The sequence below is a fragment of the Chamaea fasciata genome, unplaced genomic scaffold (genome assembly GCF_029207755.1).
Source record: "Chamaea fasciata isolate MVZ Bird 193981 ecotype frontalis unplaced genomic scaffold, bChaFas1.0.hap1 SCAF_3, whole genome shotgun sequence".
Taxonomy (NCBI): domain Eukaryota; kingdom Metazoa; phylum Chordata; class Aves; order Passeriformes; family Sylviidae; genus Chamaea; species Chamaea fasciata.
Genome location: NW_027094088.1, coordinates 7,073,702 through 7,090,760, shown reverse-complemented (window position 1 = coordinate 7,090,760; position 17,059 = coordinate 7,073,702). Strand labels below are relative to the sequence as shown.

Here is a 17,059-nt window from a genome sequence, read left to right as displayed (position 1 = left end):
ATCAATTGAATTGATCTGAAATTATGTGGAAAAACATACAGGTAGTTTTTCAGGTAATTTTGAATCATCAAAATTGATTCCGTGAGTGGTTTTCCATGATTCAGGTGCTGAGCAATGTGGCAATACTTTGAGGCTTTTGAAAACTGGAAAACAGTTTTTGATCCTCACAGGTGGAAATGGCAGAGGAAATTGCCTTGCTGTGGTTAGAGTTACATTATTTGGTTTTAAGGAAAGGGCTCCATCCCACTGCAGTTTAGTGTCAGAATGTTTGCTGGGTATTTTCATTCTCCTGTTTTTAAGTGCAATTGTTTTCTTTGCGGAAGACAATAATACTGGAAGATGTGAGACTTTTTTTTTTTTTTTTCCCCTAGTCTTTTTGGGGGTTTAGCTTTTGAATTATTTAATTTTCACAGAATCAGGTCAGAAAACACCACTGAAATCATTGAATCCAATCTATGATGCAACATCACCACAGCACTGAGTGCCACATCCAGGCTTTCCTTAAACACCTGCAGGGATGGTGACTCCACCACGTCCCTGGGCAGCCCATTCCAATGTCTGATCAGCCTTGCTGCGCCTAAACCTCCCCTGGTGCAGCCTGAGACCAGGTCCCCTTGTCCTGCCACGGGTTTCCTGGGAGAAGAGGCTGACCCTCACCTGGTTACAACCTCCTGTCAGGGAGTTGTATTCCCTCAGTAAAGGGATACATCAAAAACAATAGCCTGAACCTTTAGCAGGATTTAAATGCTCATTAAGACCTTCGTGAATAATTTGAAATTTTAACAAAAACCTTGGGTCTTGAAGGTGTCTCTTCAGCTGGTTCATCTGAAAGATCTCTGGAAGCATTTCTTCAAAGCATTAGTGGAAGTAATTATCACAGTAAGGTGTCAGTTTAATGTTTGTTTTTTGCTTTTCTTTTTAGGAGCTATAAAACTATGTCATGTAAAAATTTCAATATTGTAGATTTATGGTATTTTTTGAGTTGAGCTGCATCTCTTCCTTAAAAAGTGATTCATAATTTAAATTATAAACACTTCTCTGGTGATATTTCTTGATTTCATAAACCATTACCCTTAAATCCTTCAGTTACTGAAAAGCCAACTTATAGTTTCAATTAAAAAGTGCTTCTGTATACATGAATATTAATTACACACATAAATTTCTTTCTTTCTTGTTGTAAAAACTGATGAAAATATAATGCTTCTCAGTTAATTTTAAATCATTTAAAGGAAGTCTTATTTAAACATGACTGAAAGTGGCTTAATCCTTTTCTTCCTTCCATCTCTTCCTGCTATCATCACATCTTGGGTTTTAGAAATTAAAGAATGTTGTCTAAAGGGCTTTGGCAGGGAATGTTTTGCTTATCTCAGTGGTCTTCAGTCCAGCTGGTAATTAGCACTTCTCTTAGTGACTGAAACATAATTTTAACAAGATTTGGCTCTTCCTTTTCAGCACTATTGACAGAGCGTGGGTGTTGCAAGCAAGTAACCTGAGTCCATTTGAGCCTCGCATCTCAAAATTCAATTCAAAGTCATCCTGCCTCATCTAAGGGGGATGGTTGTTGAAATTTATCTGTTCTCTTACTGTGGTACTGTTGTGACTGGGTTTGTGCATCTGCAGTTTTATCAGGGATGATTCATAGGCCGAAATGGTGTTTGTCCACTTAATGCTTCATTCCTTTCGCCTTTCAAAGGGAAAACAATGGGAAAAAAACCTATTCTGTCTGATAGATAATAGCTTCTCTTTTATTGTTTGGCATTGTGTGGTTTCATTTTTTTCCTTTTTTTTTTTTTTCATCTTGAAATTTGACCTGACAAAAGAAAGGCAACAAGTGTCAGGACTTGGCAGGGGGATTTGCCAGGTATGAGGAAAAAAACTGACCTGAGTTCAGCACACTGCAAGTGCACAACCCCAGCCCTTCAGAGCTGGAGATTGTTTAAATCAGTCTGTAGTTTTTGCAGGTGAAATAGTTAATTTGAGAACTTAATTTCAGAACTTTATTTGTTCCCCATGGTCTGCACATCCAATGGGGCTCCATTTATCCCTTCCAAAACAAAGTGTGTATCTACAAAGTTGGCTCAAGCCTTCTCGTTTGTATGTTTAGATATCAAAAGCTTTCACTTTTTAAGGATGGAGATGTACTGGTGGAATTTTAGATGACCATGTTGAGAGAGATATGATTTCAAGACTAATTTTTAGCTCAGTTTCAGCAGAGCAAGGAGTGCCTATTAGGACACCTTTGATCCTGTAGGAGGAATGGTGATATTCCTGGGTTAGGAGAGGTGGCCCTTTGTGACACAGGAGGACAGGTGCCCAGACAGGATGCTATTTGTTGCTTGGTATTGTTTTGGTAATTCTACCACCTAGTGCCCTTTCCCTCTCCCCCTGTCTTATGGGTATGGGCACAACTTTAAAAAGTAGATTTCTTTGTTCTAAAGCAGGACTTGGATTAAATACAGTACGACACACACCCTCACCCACAGTGTTCCGATTAGGTATTTTTCAATATCTATCTTAAATGTCACAATAATGCCTGACACAAAGGCTCACTGTCTTATAAACCATGGGATCCAGAGCAGATTTCAGCAGTGCACATCAGAACAAGTGCATAGTTCCAGCCCTGAAAGTACGAACTGAAGTACAGCACAGTGTAAATGTCAGTTCAGGAATGTGAGGTAGGTTTGGTATGATCCCTTAAGGATTCTTTGTTCATGGCCTAAATTGCAAGGTTTCTGGGGCAGGGACTATCCTTGCATTATTTATTGTATGGCATTTATTCCAATGCAGCCTATTATTTTTTATTTAACCATTCTTGGTGCCCATTTGCTTATACCTCTGATGAGAGAATACATTGCACTACAGTTTTTTTAAATTAGAATACATATACAAAACTGATATATACAGGTTAAAAACTAATGGCATCCATGTTGTTCAGATCAACGTGCTGAAGTACTGAAAGATATAAAGCAGCTTTTAGACTATTTCATCTCTTTATATTCCAGTTGTTGAGACCTTTTCCAGCTTGGTGAGATGACTTCCCCAAAGCCTGCAGCCCATGTGTGTTAGCAACAGGGATCCTGGTAAATTACTTCTTGACCTTGACTTGGAAATCAAAATGTAGCAAATCAGGGACACGGCCAAGCTCTACCAGGACAAACTCCCAGGGGTGCAGATTAATGTATGGAGCAAGGCATTGCTTACACTGCTTACACTCCTGCCATGCAGTATTAGAGGCCATTATCTTTAATACCTTTGTTATACAACAGATCCAGTTTTGATTTGTAGCCCAGAAAGAGCAAAGTTTCAGTTTTAGAAGCACAGTCTGTTATAGGATATTTATCAAGCAGTCTTTTTGCATATGGACATTGACAGCCGTCCTGCAGCAGAAATGACAATGTGCTTCTTGGTGTTTGTTTCTAAGTTTGAAGATTCCCTGTGTGAATCTTTTAAGTCAGAACATAACTCAGGAACACCTTTTCTTTCTTTCTTTCTTTCTTTCTTTCTTTTTTTTTTCTTTTTCTTTTTATTACTTTGGCAATGGCATGGACATAGTCTGAATCAGCAAAGCTGGTTTAAAGGGACACTCAGTTGAGACCCATATGTATATATATAAAGGAATTTCTTTTGCAAAGAATCAGAGTAGCTGAGGACATCAGGCCTACCACTGAACATTTTAAAACTAATTTATATGGGTGGTGTCATTTCTGTTTCCTCCCTCTTTCTTTGTGTTCTGTGAAAGGCACCAAACAGCAAACCCTGAACAAGCTCAACTGCACAATTGGATGAGAAAAGAAATAGAAGGGCTGGGCAGAAATTGTGATCTTACAAAGCATAGATCTGGAAAGATGTTTCAGCTATGCTAAAAATTATTTACACTTTGCAGTCTTGCAGCTCTCAGTGATCTAATAGTGGTTCTGGAATCTCTCTTTTAGGCGTTGTACGTATTTGTTAAAAATGCTCCTTCACCCAAAGAATTTATTGCACTGGAATAGGAGGAGCCTAGAGCTGAACACAATTTTTGGTGTATAAGCAACAGAATAGAAGTGTGAAACATTTGGCTACATGTGGTTAAGATCAGCCTAAAAATTCAGACTGCATGTTTTAATAATTTTTGATCAAGTGGGACTTCAAAGATTTTGCCTTCCCTTTAAAGTGGAAATTTTTGCATTGGACAATGTAGCACAGACCAGCACTGGCTGCCATCAGATGAGATTTGCTTCAGAGCAGCCGGCAGCATCAGGCCCAGGATGTTTGCACAATGAGGCTTTGTAAACCTCCTCTGCAGAACTGCAATGCTTTGATCTGTTTACTGGACAAATCAAAATTAAACTGATGGCTCCTTTTTTTTTCTCCCCCCCTTTTTTTTTTTTTTTTTTTTTTTTTTTTTTTTTTTTTTTCCTTAGGAGAAATTAGCACTCAGGAAATCTGGCTGGCCATATCAGATTTTGCCCCAAGAAATTGCATTAGTTTAAAAAAAGAGGCATTGTACTCCCAGCTTAATGTTTAAACTCAGTGTCAAAACGTTAGGGCAGAATAATGCACACCGATAATGCAAATGGTTTTCTTGGGTGGATTTCAACTCCTGTGCTAGTATCTGGGAGAATATGTTTACTTTCTTGCACTGAAATACCACGCTATTTCCATCACAGTAATGCCACTTTCAGCTAGCTGGCTGCAGCCAGGTTCAGAGATAAGAAATCAAAATTATTTTGAAATGTATCTCTGTTTATTACACTGTAACTTTTCTTTTATACTTCCTATTATCCAGTGACTAAACATGTTTACTTTAAACGGGCTATGTGTTCCAGGTGGGTAGAAGCAAAACAAAAGTGCATTTGAGCCAGTTGTAATTAAATTTCAGCTCTGTACATTTTGTCAAGACAAGAAAAGCTGCTGGCATTTAAACCTTGCAATGCATTATGGAGTGACTACCAGTCAGATCCTCCTATGGAATTAAAACAAATTGGAAAGCAGAGTGAGAAAGGGGAAGAGAGATTTGTGTGAATTAAATGACTACAGCCTGTGGTTTGCCAGGCTCTCTTGCTTTTGTTGATGATGTCTGGTTATGTAAACTTCTTCCCACCACTTTCTACTTGAACTTGCAGCAAAGTGGTTTTATGTAGTGTAACATCTGCTGGCATAAAAGTGGTTGTAATTAAAAAAAAAGTTTCTGCTGTGCAGCCCAGTAGGAAGGAAAGAGGATGGAAAGGAGCATTCTCTAGAAACACAGATGGCTTTAGATATTAATAATGTTTTATGAAATAATTTCAAAAATATGATTGCAAAAAAAAAACAAAAAGGGAGGGGGAGTGTTGTATAAAGAAGCTGAGTGCATCTATTTAGTATGTTTGGAAGAGTTTGCTGTTAAACTTTCCTGGAGGACCATGCCCAATGTGATCAACCAAGAGTGATGGGACCAGGAGGTTTCCATAAAATGACGGGCCCGTTCTGTGTTATTTTGCACTGTGCAAAATAATCTTGTATTATAGTATGGGATGTAATTATCTCAGTAAATATTCAGGGGGAAAAATAATGCTGCTTAATCCCTTTCTCTTGCTGTTGTGGAGGATTGGGATAATAGAAGCGGAGATCACAACATGCTACATTAGAGCTGCTGGCCTACATTTCAGGGCGAGATTTGCAAGGAGCAGGCTCCCAGTTTCTGGAACACAGAGTACATCCCAAGAAGAATGATTAGGCTGCAGTAGGATTTATGTGATGATGCTGAACTTTCCCTGGAGACATCAGATTTTATCTCTAGTGATATGAAGTGCTGGCAGTTGCTGGCTTGCTGGCCTGAAAGGAGTATCCATCCTCTTCCCATCTTGTCACCTGCTGCATGCTCCTCCAGTGCCTGCATTAGCTGCCTGCTTTCCATGTTGTAGTCTAGGCCTGCTCCTTCCTTTCTGTCCTCTTTGAATTATGGTGAGACACCCTTAAACTTCACTCTTGGCAGGAGTGCAGAGTTTTATGATAATAATTAATTTCATTGGCCCAAGCCGAGTAAAAGCATTTACCTATGATTGACCTGGATTCTTTGTAATGCTGTAAATGAAGTCTTGGGTTGTTAATGCTTTCAGCAGTGAGTAATTCTGGGGATTGAAAACCTCTTAAACCCCAGCATGATGATTTTGGTTCCAAAAAATTACTATAGGTGACTAAAAATTGACTACATCTTTTTTTCCCCTAGAAAAAAAATAAAGGAAAAATGATAACTTTCCTAAACCATAGGTATAATTCCCTGCAGGAACTCCAGGATAGTATATAATTACATCCAAGACACATTGAAATTCTCTGAGTCAAAATGCAAATTGTGTTTCTTGGTGCTATTACATTTGCATACTGATAAGAGTTTGTAGTAACTGTTCTATATTGCACAAATGCTGCTGTTGTTTATTGCTTGCCTTAAATGATGTGGGGTCTATCACATAAATATAACTCATTCTCTGTAGAAAAAGGCCTAAAAGATTCTATTATCTACACATCATTTTGGAGGGTGTACTTTATTATCAATTGATGTGCTTTTCATGAAGTGGAATCTCTGGGCTCCAAGCACTTGACATCTCTGTGAAAACAGTCTGCCTGTTTCAGGAGGACAGTGTCCTGAATCTTGCTCAGCAAACATCAGGGAGTGATTTTACCTTTCAATATTGTTACGTGCACATTGATCCCGAACCCTCTTGACTCAGGATTCCATGGCTGGAGGCAGATTAGGACTTAAGGGTGGGCTGTGTGTGGTAGGAGTAGGAGGCTGTGTGCTCTCTTTGATTAATAAGTTTCTGCCTTAGTGAAGCTGAATGCAACAGCCCTTGATAGAATCCTGTGGTTTATGGAAGTGATTTCCATCATGGCATTCCTATGACCATTAATTGTGTTTAACTGTGTGGTTGCCTGCTCCTTTTGTCTGTTTTGGGAGTCATGCTGACAAGTTTTTATTTACTTGGGATAAACAGCCATCTGTGCCTGTAGTCAGTGCCATGCAGGTCAGAATCAGTGCAGGAAAGGTGCAGAGCTATCTGGTAGCTGAAGATGCTGCTGATCCTGTGGGTGAGTACACAAAATGTTCCAGAAAGATATGCCAGAGGCTCAAATTATGTAATGCCTCGAGCAGGAAGCCACCGAATTATGTGTGGAGCATGTCAGCAGCAACAGACTGATGTCCCTGGCAAGGCTCCACTCCAGGAAGGAGCTGGGCTTTCTCAGAAGCCTCACACGAGAGTGAGCAATGCAGCAGCGAGGCCCTTGCTGGAACAGCCTGGCCCGTGGAAGGTGGGAGGCAGGGTGCTGACACCACGTCACTCTCTGTGGTTTTCCTCCCCCAAGTGCAAGAATGACAGGGAATTTTTCAGGGTTTCCTTTTGCCTTGTGTGTTAGTCTCTTCTGTTGCTTTGGTGTTTTTTTGGGTTTTTTTTTGTTTCTTTACTCCTAGATCTTGAAAAAAAATCAAACCCCCCAAAAAAAACCAAAAACAAAAACCAAAACAAAAAAACAACCAAAGAAAGAAAAGACCTTTTTAGAAACTACACATCCAGATTAGGGATATACAGGCAATTCATGTGTGAAAAATGTTAACAATTGTGTGTCTAAAATTAACTAATGAGCTATGGTTGGAGTTCTTTTTCGGCACAAAATGAGTGAAGGGTTGGTAGGTAATGATCATTTCAGTATATTGACAGACTAAAATTGTCATGTTTAAATTAAGACTCTAATGGTCTTTTCTAAATTGGGTACTTGTACTTTGCTTCTAATTAGAATGAGGCAAAAGGTCCTTATTGGAATTCTAAAGTTATACTCTGGGTAGCTGAAGGAGGTGATTATCTTAACCAAGTGTCCATCAATGGGAAAGTCATAGACTTGCAGAAGTGTGTTCCTGTCACGTCATTCTGTCTGAGCATTTCAGAATGACAGGTGAAAAAGAACCTTTAATGATGGATCCCTGTGGATGAAAACTTGTTTTCTGCTTGAAAATAAAAGAAAAAAAAAATCTGTTGTCAAGCCCAGAGTCTTGATGAAGGTCATCCATCCTTTTGAAGGATTATTATGATGTAGCTGGGTCTTTTGCAAAAATACATGCTGTCCTGGTGAGTTATAAGGGGGTTTAGGTTGTGAAGAGAGAGGAAACCCATGGGGTGTATTTAAGGTGACAGGAAAGGCCAGGTGACAAGTGAAGAAACACATTGTGCTTTACTCAACAGTAGTGAAGGAATGTGTGTTGTAGCCAGAATGAACACTGGGCACATCAGAATTTGATGCATCCACACCTGCTTTGGTGTTCAGGTGCAGCTGAAATCCTGTGATATCTGGTTAGGTGTTCAGGAAGAGAGGAATATCAAATTAAAGATCCTTTAGAAAAAATTAAAAAACGGACATCAAGGTACTGAAGACCAGCTTATTCACGTTTTAAACTTTTTTTTTTCTTTTTTTTTGAATATGAGAAAAGTGAAAACTGTAGGGTTTTTGTACTTTAGCCTTTACATCCAGCTCTGGAATGAAGGGTAAAGCTGAGGCTGCAGCCGCTGTCCATTCCTCCCTCAGTTGTCCTGTTACTGTGAATTACAAACTGCTCAGGGTTTCTCTAAGTGACACTTCACTCTGGCTCTAAGTGTTTCCCTCAAAGAATTTATAGTCTCACTGAAAGGGCCACTGGAGATTTTGGACCCAAACAAGCTTCTGAAGAAATACTTAACTGGTGAAAAGACAGAGAGAGTGAGATTTTTGGTATTTACATAACTAAAAGGAAACTGATTTTCTTCATTAAATTTATGAGATTGTACTCATGTGTTTACATGGAACATGAGAAATTTCAGGGCCCAGTGGCAATTCTGTCCAGAAAGCTGTGGATGATTAAAACCAGTTGGGAAGCAGGTTCTGTTCCTGTTATGTGCATTAGGGATGGTGGGATGCTCCTGATTCCAGTGGAGCTGGGCTGGATCCGACGCTGATGTAACCCTGTTGAAATCTGACCGCAATCTGCAAGAGAACAAAAATGTCTGAGGTGTATCTCTACTAACAGACTAACAGAGTAATCTGTATACTTGAAAATATTCCTGTCATGTCTTTGTTTTCCCAGCACAGACGTGTTTTGAACAGGGAGTTTATTTTAGCATGAAGTTGACCCAGAAGTAAGAGTAAGGATGCTTTTGTGTGAAGCTGAGAAGTCCTAGAGACCCAGTGATATCTTGTCATGTAATTATGAGCCGCTGAGGTCAGTCTGAAAGTGCGAAGCAAAATGAAAGCATTTGAGGCATTAAAAAAATAAGTGAAATCATTGTGTAGTCTCTTACTAGAAGAGCGTGCTGTCAATATTTAATGAGAACAAAGTATCATCCTCTCAGCATCGCTGTTTCTGATTTGGAACAACTTCTGTTTTAATAGATGTTTTTGGCAACTTTGGGAGGATTTAACAGAAGAGGAAACTATTTTCTTTAACTGCCCTCATTGCTGTAATTGTAATTGCTGTGGTTCTCAGTCCCTCTGGTCTCATACTCGGGGTGTTTTATGTACCATGAGTTCTCAAAGCAAATGCTAGACCCACAACATGCTCTGGCTTCCCTTGGCTGAGACACTTGTTTTCTACAATCTGTTTCTAATATTGAGATTTTTTTTTTTCTTCTTTTTTTTTTTTTTTCTTCTCATAAAACTTAAACCTCATAAAACTGAAGAGTATCAGGTCAAATTTAGTTCTATGTATGCACCCTAGTGCATATTGAGATGTTCTCAATTTTAGGCCTCAATTTATTTTTTCTATAAAGCAAGAAAGATAAAGCTTGATGGAAGAGAGAAAAATACACCTTCTGATCTAATGTGCAGGAGCTCTTGATAGAAATTCATTTGAAAAAGCAACAGTCAATTTCATATTATTTTCAATAATACTGAAGACGCTTGGGGTTTTTTTTTTCACAAAAAAAAAATTGTCTCTTATCAAACATGGATTTCTAATCTGAATTTTATTTGATTTCATTTTTGAGCACCCTTTTGTCATTTTCATTGCTATTTGTGTAAGCCTGCTGCTTTACTTGCGGAGGGGCTGTTGTGCTCATGTCCATTTTAAGGTCTCATGCCTATGTCTTACAGATGGAAATGTTTGGGTTTGTGCATTTGAAAAGAAGAGGGGTAATAAGTAACACCACCAAAGCAATCCTGCCCACCTGTACTGCCCAGAGGTACAGAAGTGTGGGATGCCCCTGTGCTGCCCCTTCCCCCGCCAAACAAGGGGAAAGACAGAACTAGATGCTTCCATCCTTCCAAAGTGTTGGCAAAAGCAATGGAGGAAATATATTCTAGCACTAATAACAATGTTACAATTTACTTTTTACCCAAAGCTGGGATGATAAAGAGACCTGATTATATTTCTCAAAATAAAATACTTTCTTTTCCCTGCTCCTGACACACTGCTCCATCCTTGGTCTCCATTGTGTTGCTTCCTAGTTTTAAATGCTTGGAAGAATGGGCACCATGTGTTCGTGTCACCTGCAGCTATGATGCTTCTGCTTAAGTAACAGGAATTTCAAAATAAAATGAACTTGAAACAAAAACTCACTGAGCCCACAGCATTTGTTTGCTACAGTGTAAATATTCTGATCCATAAGAAGAAATTATTTCTGGGGGGAAAACAGTATTTAAGTAGTTTACTGTGATTTTATTAGGTAATTAAATAGGAATATGCACAATTAAAGCTTTTCTTTTTCTTTTTTTTTTTTTTTAAGGGAAAGGAAGACGATTTCTACAATGTGAATTTCTACGGAACAATTTCTGATATTCAAAAGGTATGCATTTTCTGTTCTTTTAATGTTTTAATTCTCTCTTTTACTAGATTATCTACTTCACATTTAAACTATGGTTTACTGCTTCAATGTCCATATCAACAGAATGAAAAATGTGTTCTGAAAAAGCAGCAGCTGGGGTTCATGAGAGAGAGAAGTTACTAGCAACTTAGATCATAACTGCAAATTCAGAGGATGCTGTGCTCTCCTGAAACCAGATATCCTGACATCAAGGAAGGCTGTGTGTGTGAGGTTGATCAGACACAGCCAGATGAGAGTATTCTAAGTTCTCAGAGGCCTTATCTTTTTGAAGTCTAACATTCTGGAAAGTATGGATGAGTAGAAATTGTTCTTTTGTGTGTCCCCCCTCAGGCCCAATAAACTCCAGTGGTGAACAGTCCTAAACAGCTGCAAAGTCAATTTAAGTTCTGGAGCCTCTGTGTGGTTCCAGCAGATTCTTCTCACCTTATATTTGTAGAGAACAATTTTTTTACTTTTTTTTAGTACTCAGGGATAGGTCACTTGCATACCAATTTATGTTCTCTTCCTAGTCTGAATAAAATTTTATCCATCCCACTGGCATAGAGGATTCCTATCCTATTGGCTTCTGCTGTTTGAAAATGACTTTTCCTCCAGAAGCACCAAGCTGGCACAAGATTCCAGTTGCTTTAGCAATCCAGGCCTTGAGCAGGCTCAAAAAGTTGTTGTGGCAAATGTTAGATTCTGGCTAATCCTGACTGAGACCTCAAGCTTAGCTTAGATGAGTTCTTTGATTCCTGTCCTAGTGCATAGGCACAGAGCAGGGCTCAGGCTTCATGCACTACTCTTCTCACTGGAATTTTTGGAAGTGATAATGATGAGATGCTGCATTTGCTTTTTGTTGTTCATCTAAAACCACACCTAAATTCATATGAGAATTCTCTGATGTCATCTGAAATGAAATCACATGAAAAATCTCAGATGAGGATGCCAGTTGCTGATGGATCTGCTCTGAAGGGATCTTTAGCAGGAAAATTTCATTGCAGAAAAAGTCACTGACACCAAAGGATGTTGTGGGGTTTATCCGGAAGTGTAGAATTAGACGTAATGGTACAAAGGTTGTAGACAGGGCTCTACCTATCCTACCTTGGCATTAGTGATTAAAACAGACTTGTTTGTCTTGTTTTTCACTCCTGGATTGTTGGTTTATCTGTGTAGTTTATGCCACAAGCATTTGGGAATCTGTTGCACTGTGACCTGGTGTTCTGTCACAGTTGGTTTGTTTATTTGTAACTGATAAAAATAATTCTTCTGTGGGCACAAGTACAGTTTAAAATAATTAAAAAAGAAAAAATAAGCCTACATTGGCCAGAAATAACCTTCTTGGAAAGTAGAAACTTCTGTAAATATCTTTGTAGAGCAATGGTCTTCAAATACAGATAGGGCTGGCTTCTTATCCAGGTGTAACAGTAGAAATCTTACTAATGAGAGACTTATAATGAATTCCCATCAATGGCAGAACTGTTGGCTCATTTGTTAAGACTGATAAAGGAATAGGACATCAATGAGTTTACCTAGAGTGTCTGTTATATTTGATGCTTTCAAAATAAGAGTAAATATTAGAGGGAAAAGCCCCTTTGGAGTTAGCGAAGGAAGTCAGGGATGTTGCTTTTCATTTTCCACTGGATCCTCTTTTTAACAACTTAAACAAAGCATGAAGAAGGATATGCCACAGGCTCTTCCACACCATCCTGAAAGTCAAAGACCTCAAAAACTTTGTGAAAAAAGGAACAGCAAATTTCAGAACTTCTGGATTTTTGCATCAAGTAAATATGAAGAGAACTTGACTCAATGACAAAACAGAAGTAGCCCCAGGCAGTCACAATTTGTACAGCCAGTTTTAGGGTCTGTGAGCAGCATGCTGCCGTTAATATTGGTTGCATTGAGGATGCCTGGGAGAGGTTTTCTGCGTAGAAGCCTGTTAAAATATCATATTGTTAAAGATTAAATGGGGCCATTCGGTGCTATCCTGTGTTTCATTACAGTGTGATTCCAGGCAGTATTTCTTCAGGAGGTGAGGTCAGGCAGTGAGTCCTCCAAGGTTTATTGTGTTTACATAGTGGTGGGTGGGAGGACAGGGCTGTGCAAATGGGAGATGGTGCCTTTATCATAACACATCATTTACCTGTAATCATGTTCCCCTTAGGAGAGCATTAGTCATGTTATTGAATAATCAGGAGCTGCAGGAACTTTGACCCCTCTCCTAGTCTGAAAGAGATTGAGCTGAAGAGAAAACTACCAAAGAAAATCCTTTAAATAAACCATGGTTTCCAACAGTGTTGAAAGGAAGGAGGGCTGAATCCCAGTTCAAGTTTGTAGTGTGAAACTGGGCATGATGTTCACTGGGAATTCCTGATTGGAGTAATAATTAAAACAATGTACGGTTCCTCACAGTTAGCTCATTGATTTTATTCATCGACATTTCATGGTTGATTTTTATGGAGGTGAATTAAGATCCCTGTGGTATATTTACAGAATTGCAGCCTTTGTGAAGGACTGAGACTGAATATTTGGTATGTGCATTTTTGATTAAATTGCCTGTGCTCCTGAGGGTACTTGTGTGTCACTGTATCTCCGAGTTGGGGAGCTAAGAGCAGCATTCCTTGGCCAAACCTTGATGAAGTTCTTTCTGTGTAGTCTGCCTGCTGCAATCACAGAAATATTTTTGCACTTGTTTTTCTTGTGCCAGTGTGGAACTCTCACATCTACTGAGCATAATTTAGGATGAGTTTTAGTCCCAAATATTTGCTGCCTGGTCATTATAAAGGGCATGGTAACTGGTCCCAAATGGAAGTGGCACTTTATAGGGGAGAGGATAAAGAAAAGTTGCCCTTCTTGTTAGAGATCAAAGCCATTGCTCAGATTGCTGTTGTCAAAGTAAAGAGGTTTTCACTCCTCTTTAGGCTGTATCTCCACTGGATATCTTCTTACTGTCCCTGAAAACACAGCAATTAACATATTTTGGGAGGGTATTTTCTACTTCAGCTGGGTTTTCCATCCATTTCAGCCATTAATCCCCCAACTGTTCACTTAATCAGGTCCACTGAATCTTACAGCCCATCTGATTGTTTATCCATGTCATCTCTGTCTTCTGGAAACTTATTTCTTTTAGGTCTGAAAACTTATCTACTGTTCATAAGCAACATGCATAGCTTCCTAAGGTGGGGTATACACTGAGTTTCCCTTCAGATGGCAAATGTTTTCTTTATAATAAAGTTCTCTTATTCTTAGCACATTTCTAGGTCAGGAATGCTTAAAATATCTTCGGTCATTAAAACTTGGAGTCAACAGTATAAAACAAAAATAGAGAGGCAAAAGAAAAATAAATGAAGCTTACTGCATCCAGATGAAGTATTGTTTTCCAAATGTTCCCTGCTGCTTGTGATCATGTTGTTGTCTTCGTGCTTTTCTTTGGAAGACTGCTCTGTTTAATTACAGCAAAATCCAGCATTGTGCAGACATTTATGTGAGAGAGGTGAGCATGGAAGGGGCAGAAAATGTATACAGCGGCAAAGGTCTCAGCCTGAGAAAGATTGTTGGTTTAGAGAGGAGGCAGAGCTCTGGGAGCTAAAAAGCAAGTGATAACAAAAGCATACTGATAATTTATGGCACTTGTGACTGTCTTGGTTGTCAGGTTCTTTGTAGTTTCATGTACATTTACACTGACACTTGTAATAAGGAAAATAGAGGCTGGGAGTGGGAATGGAGACTAATTTCTTGTCCCTGGATGCTTGTTCACACCAAAAGCCTGTGTGAGGAGTGAATCAGGGACTGGGCTGGCCCAAAAGTAGACCTGATAAATAACATTCGAAAAGGTCATTTCCAGTCTGGAGAACAGTAGGCTCCAGGGGATCTTATTGCCACCTTTCAGTATTTAAGAGGGTCTTAAAGATGAAGACCAACTTTTTAGTAGGGTCTTGTGATAGGACAAGGGATAATGGCTTTGAACTGAAACTGGCTATATTTAGGTGCGACACAAGGAAGACATTTCTCACAATGAGGATGTTGAAACACTGGAACAGGTTTCCCAGTTAGATTGTGGGTGCCCCATCCCTGGAAACATTCAAGGTTAGGCTGGGTTGGTGTCTCTGAGCAACCTGGTCTAGTTGAAGGTGTCCCTACTCATTGCAGGAGTAGATGATATTTAACCAGTGTTAAATCTTTCCAACCAAAACTATTCCATAATTCTGTGATTTTTTTTATTTTTTTTAATCTGAGTCAGTTTTCATTTTTTCTGCCAGAGCAAAAGTTAATGGTGAAAGAATGAGAGACTGGTGGATTCTGGAGAGGATTTCAAAGTTTACCAGACTGCTGCCTCAAATTGGTCTGTGGTAGGTCTGTCTGCAACCATGCCTTAATCATCAGACATTCTAATGCAGAAAAAGGGAGGAAACAAATCTTGGATCCTGTAAATTTTAGTTGTTTATGATAAGAGTTGTCTTAGGCTGAGAAAGGTTGTTTTCTTTGTCTGTGTATTTCTTTAAGTGACTGCCTTGTAAAACTGTCCCCTGAAAGATTTATCTGCCATTCACCAGGAAGGAAAGGCTATTTGATGTTTTTCGAAAAGATTTTGTAAAGAACTACGTCATAGGGTTGTTTTATTCACAATTTCTATTTCATCAATGCCTGAAATTAAACCTTCTTCTTTTAAAATGTGTGGAGACCTGATTTAGTATCCAAAAGTGCAGAGTATGGGAAGAACAGGTCAGAAAGTGAGTGACACAAAAAGGCACCGTGTACTGTTTGGCCTCAGCAAAACCTGAAAGAAGTGAGGTTCTTGCAAACCATTTTGTTCTGTGCAGGTTCAGCTGTCTTAAGACATATTGGAGTTCTTTCTCTCCCCCTTCTTTTCTTTTTTCTGGCTGTTTTCCTAGTGGACTGCATTGGATCCAGGAGCAAACCAGAGCACAAGAGTCAGCTGTAGTCATCCAGCAGGGGTGTGTGTCTGGAAATGGAGAGAGTGCAGTAGAAGGGAGAGGAGGAAGGAAACTCTTCCCTTTTTTCTCAGCCTACACAAAGTTGGCACGACTCAGTGCCAAAGCTGGAGGGCAGGGGCGGCAGAGATGGTGAGTGGCATTCCCACATTCCCAAGGGATACCACTGCAGACACATCAGTGGGATTTTTGCCACTGACTTCAACAGAGGCCAATTATGAGAGAAATGGAGAGCGAAAGAATAAGCAGGATGATCTGGAAAGTATGGGGAGAGCTGCAAGATAAAGGAAGCAAGGTAGCAAAAGTGGGGAATGTCATAATAAAACTGTCAGATACAGGAAATACCTACGTGGTGGGAAAGAAAGCAAGAGGTTGTGCACAGCTGAGTTTGGACAAAATGTTTTACTCATTTCTGACTCTCTTCTCCTGTTGAAACCATGTGCCAAGGCCTACTATTGATACAGCAAGATTACTGGCCTGTTGGATGCTCTCTTTTAAAACTGATGTGTTTTCTTATGTCACAGGAATAGTGCATTCATGCACTTTAACCCTTACTGTTTTCTGGCAAAGTCAAAAAGGAAAACGACTGAATTACTGCCAAAAGTGCATTGTGTTCTGAAAGTATTTTTCTTTCAGTATTTTCAATGACTTTAAACTGTAAAATTATGGAAAATTTCAGAGGGACATTTGCTCTTACTGCTTTTGTAGTCTGATATGGAGAAGCAATATTTGGTTGAAAGTAAAAAAAAAAATGAGATCTGTAAACAGATGCTAATCAAAGGCAAAACTTCTCAGTATCTTCCGGCTTTCCCAGAGCTTGCTTTTCATCTTATCTGTTGTAATTTTGCTCGTGAAAGGAGTATTGCAGTAGAGGATAGGGAGTGTGTCTGTGCTATATGGAGTCTGCCCCACTGCAGCTGCTTACCCAAAGAAATCACTTTTGATCACAGTACCTGTGAAAACTGCAGGCTGAGACAGTGGCACGTGCTCTTCCACATCAGGATGATTTCTTGGAGGCAATGGAAATACCTGTGGCAAATCGAATTGACATTCAAAACTTCATTTATAATCGTGGTTATTATGGTTTCCTCTTTCTCTGTGTACATATTTGGGACCTACTAAGTGTAAATTTTCCAAGCTCAACAGGTTGTACAAGGCAGGAAAGTAGGAAATAACTCCCGAAAGAACTGCTGCCAGATCTCTGAAGCACGTATTGAGCTGTTTGATCTGAAACACAATGTGTAAGAGGTGCTGTGCCAAGTTTTGAAAGGTACAGTATGTGGAGTGATGAGGCTGCTGGCTAGTTATTTTCTGTACCCAAAG

The 17,059-nt window shown here is 39.3% G+C and overlaps 1 protein-coding gene across 3 annotated transcripts in view; it reads left to right on the top strand.

Moving 5' to 3' along the window:
* PLCB4 (phospholipase C beta 4) overlaps positions 1 to 17,059 on the top strand; it is a 185,729-nt gene that overhangs the window by 9,075 nt on the left and 159,595 nt on the right. For 2 of the 3 annotated variants that reach the window (XM_066177841.1, XM_066177844.1), the window contains exon 2: positions 10,707 to 10,766. The gene's annotated coding sequence lies outside the window, so the exon portion shown is untranslated. Of the gene's footprint in view, positions 1 to 10,706; positions 10,767 to 15,043; positions 15,134 to 17,059 lie in introns of all 3 variants that reach the window. The other variant, XM_066177843.1, reaches the window with a different exon arrangement.